General features: G+C 48.1%; 1 protein-coding gene across 1 annotated transcript in view; it reads right to left on the reverse strand.

Moving 5' to 3' along the window:
* The window catches only part of KCNK9 (potassium two pore domain channel subfamily K member 9), an 89,222-nt gene that overhangs the window by 84,159 nt on the left and 731 nt on the right, over positions 1 to 4,332 (reverse strand). The window lies entirely within an intron of this gene.

The raw sequence follows: 4,332 nt of genomic DNA on the forward strand, positions 1-4,332 counted from the left end.
CATTAAAACTTGCTAGAAATCCTAGAAATAACCCTTTGTTTTTATAAGGTGGTGTTTTTATTCATAGTATCAAGCCTTTAGATGAACTCTGTGGCATATTCTACAGCATATCTCATAAAAGACAAATAGCTGGATGAAGAGCTTCATTAAACCACTCTTTTTCATCATTTTGACTCTGCAAGTGGAAATGGATAGGAATTCATACTAGCTCACTCTGAAACAAGAACAGTCCTGAAATGAATGCAGCACCTGGTGAGAGCCAAAAAAAGCTTATTAACTCTTTTGATCCCCTAAAGACTTTTACGCAATTCAAACACAGCCAAAACTTTGTAGAAGCTGGGGGGAGAAGAAGGGGAGGGGGAGAGGATTTTCTGCTAATTGATTTTAAGAGCAGACTCATCGAGTGTTGTAGCACCTGCTGTTGTCAACCTTTCCATTGTTGTGTTGGTTTAAAAGAAAAAGAAAAAAGGAAAGAAAGAAAGAAAGAACATGAACATTGTACCTGAGGAATAGAAACACATGTTCTGTCCCAGGTTAAAAAAAAAAACTGTTTTCATATACTTGATTAGCTCTCACTTTTAAATTTAATACTCAGCTTAACAAGTGAGCAGTAACCCCAAAGCATCCGCCAATAAAAGCCAAATACCACAGAATAGAGGAAAAGAGAGACTTGACCAAATCTCAGTGCTTTGCCTCACAGAGGAGATTTTCAGGTTTTCACGGTCCCTTCCAAACAGGTCTTTAATGATGCGATTCCACGGCGAGCAACAAGCGGCAGAGCCTGCCCGGGGAGGGGAGTCCGGAGCTGCAGCGGCAGCGGATGGGAACCGAACCCGAGCACCGCAGCCCGAGGGCTCTGCCGGGGCTGTCCCTGTCCTGCCCCTGTCCCTGTCCCTCCAGCACCACGGACAGGGGACACTGCCGGAGCTGTCCCTGTCCCTGCAGAACCATGGACGGGGGACACTGCCGGGCTGTCCCTGTCCCTTCACCACCACGTCGGGGGACACTGCCGGGCTGTCCCTGTCCCTCAAGCACCACGGACCGGGGACACTGCCGGAGCTGTCCCTGTCCCTCAGCACCACGGACGGGGGACACTGCCGGAGCTGTCCCTGTCCCTGTCCCTGTCCCTGTCCCTGAGCACCACGGACCGGGGACACTGCCGGAGCTGTCCCTGTCCCTGTCCCTCTCCCTGTCCCTGTCCCTGTCCCTGTCCCTCAGCACCACGGACGGGGGACACTGCCGGGCTGTCCCTGTCCCTCAGCACCACGGACCGGGGACACTGCCGGAGCTGTTCCTGTCCCTTCACCACCACCGATCGGGGACACTGCCGGAGCTGTCCCTGAAGAACCACGGACCGGGGACACTGCTGGAGTTGTCCCTGTCCCTCCAGCACCACGGACCGGGGACACTGCCGGGGCTGTCCCTGTCCCTGTCCCTGTCCCTGTCCCTTCAGCACCACAGCCCCAGGGCTCTGCCGGAGCTGTCCCTGTCCCTCCCCCTCCAGAACCATGGACAGGGGACGCTGCCGGGGCTGTCCCTTCGGAACCATGGACAGTGGACTTTGCCAGAGCTGTTCCTCCAGTACCATAGAGTGGGGACACTGCCAGACTTAGACCTTGAGTACCATGGACACTGCCATGGGTGGGTGTCCTTTCAGCACCACAGACTGGGGACACTGTCAGAGCTGTCCCTTCAGCCCCATGTCTCAGGGGCAATGGAGCACCTGTTCCATGGTCTGGGGACACTGTTGGACCTGTCTCCTGGCACTGGAAGAGAAGCACCAACCTCTTCCTGGCTACTGATGGGCCATGGCCAACCATGAACACCTTTGATTAAATTAAAGCCACAGTAGTTGAAATCAGCACAGTGAAGAAGTAATCGCTCCAGACATGTTGCTAGCATGGCAATATCACAGAGTGCAATTAAGTTAGACATAAATTAATCTGCAACCATATGCATCTTGCTCGGCTTTGTGGTCCGCCGATTCCTATCACTGCTTTGTCTGAAGGGACCTTTTGTGGAGACAGAGGTACCCTTCCAGATTAGGCAAGGTCTTTGTTCATTCTCTTTTAAAGGTCAGCCTGCAATGATATTTAAGACACACTTTTGCTGGAGTATCTACTGAGTAAAGCAGGTTCACGAATGCACACCCCACTGTATGTGCTTCTGGAAGTCTGTCCAAAAGGTTTTAGAGGGAGAAAGATGAGGGCATACACACAGATTTGAAAAGAAATAACCAGCACAAAATATTAATATGAACATTTTAGGTCACTTCCCTGCAGTTTTTGGGGTTTTTCTCCTTCTGTGAGACAAATTAGTTTAGGATAAATAAGAAATTAAAGAAAAATCTTCCATGCTTACTTTTACAGACTAGGTGTAGATCAGATAACATCATGAAGCCACTTTAGTACTGAAGAGATGGTACAAAAAATAGAATTTCATTTGGCAAGATGCAGAGAGCAACTATTAATAAACTTTTGAAAGACGGATCAGATATCCTCCCAGAGCACAGCTTCCCAAGTGAACAATTGTTACAGAATGTCTGTAACTTTCTGCACCAATCTTTATTATCAGTCTTCCTCCCAGTGGTTCCCTGTTGCTATACACATTTTTAAATTTAAACAATTCATACATCCCAAAGCACCCCTGCCTACAGAAATGCATTCTGAGGTACTCCAAGCTTCCCAAACAAATCCCAGCCCTCTGAAGGAGAAAATGCTACAACTTCCCATGCAGGTTGTACTTGTTTATGGGTAAAATACCATCAAAACAGCAAAGTACTGTACAAACAGCCCTTTCTGTCAGCAACAGAGCTTAAGAACACAGCAAGTATTGCAGGCAGCTCCTAGGCAGGAGCACAGGGCACCGTGAATACACAGGGGTGTGTGGAAGGCTGTTGTAACACAGAGGAGCAGAACAGTATTCACTTAGCACACACAAGTGGCAAGAGACAGGCTGAGGAGGAGAGACTCATGGTCAAAGGAGGAAAGAGAGTTCTGACATTGTAACCAACAGCGGGAAATACAAATCATCAGCCAAGGTTGCATTCTACTTTATATTCTATAACCTGATAATATATGCATTTGTATTAATATAGCTAATAACAGAAAGGTCGAGGAAATTAACCCTTAAACATCTTATCTTTGTAAGGGCAAATAGGCTTTATACTGTCAGATGGTCACTCAAAGGAAATTTTTTACTGCCCCAGGTAAATATAGTCAAATACAAACATAAGCAGACACTTTTCAAAGTGCAGTAGACAACACGTTCTGCTGAAAACTCAGTATCTTCCAGTGGCAGTGTGAAAATTTCTTGTAACAGTCCCTACATGGCAAAAAGACCAAGTCCTTCTGTATTAATAAGAGAACTAATTTCATGTCCTGTCATGTCTAATGCACTATCAAACAGCCACTGAGTTAGAGGGGTCTTTTCAGACCTCCGCAGATATTAGAAATTCTGGGAGAAAAAACATTATCAACTGCCTTAGTAAATTCACCTTAAAGAACACAAAACCAGCACGAGTAAACCTGCTCATCCAGCCAAAGCCAGAGTTGTAGCACAGTTCTGTGTGCACTCCATAGCCTCTAATCACCATGGTATTTATTTTTATGGCAGAGAAGCAAACTTCGTGACAAATTCTCAGCTTTAGCTGTGGGAAGCAGGGAAGTACAAAATGACAGCCTGTGGCTGTGTCCACTGACTGCCCCTTGACTGTCCTGGGAAGCAGCACATCTGGGAGGCTGGGCAGCATGGATGTGACAGCGAGCATCATTTTGCCTGGCAGACTATGTGCCCACAAAGGGGAAACGCAGACTGTGACCTGTTGTCACATCAGATGCTCCAGTTGCAATAAAAACTCCAGGAACACATTGTCAGTGCCCAGGGTTTGAGCACAGCAGTGGGAACCACCACCACTGCCCTTGCCAACTCCAAAACAAAGTTTGCAAAAGCAGGTCTACCCCATGCCTGGCTACATGAAGGGCTTTCCCAGCTGATCCAGTTCCCATGCCCTCATCATTTTCATTCTCTTCCAGCTACTTTTTGCCTAAGTTTTCCCCATGTCTCTTAAGGTGGAAGGAGTGTGACAACAGGGCCTTCCTCCTGAGGGGAACCCCAGGAGTGTCACTCTGCCTCTTCCCTCTTCCACTCTCTTCCTCTCCATCCAAGTCACAGCACCATGGTAGCCACCTGGCAGTGCCAATGCCCCTAGCCAGACCAGCCCCACTCTTCTCCAGTCACACAAGAGACAGAGGATCCATCTCCAGGAGAAGAGGCGCGGGACACCCTCAAGTCCAACAAGTGCCCAAGAAGAGCATTAAATTACGTAACACG

The sequence above is a fragment of the Molothrus aeneus genome, chromosome 1 (assembly GCF_037042795.1).
Source record: "Molothrus aeneus isolate 106 chromosome 1, BPBGC_Maene_1.0, whole genome shotgun sequence".
NCBI classification, from domain to species: domain Eukaryota; kingdom Metazoa; phylum Chordata; class Aves; order Passeriformes; family Icteridae; genus Molothrus; species Molothrus aeneus.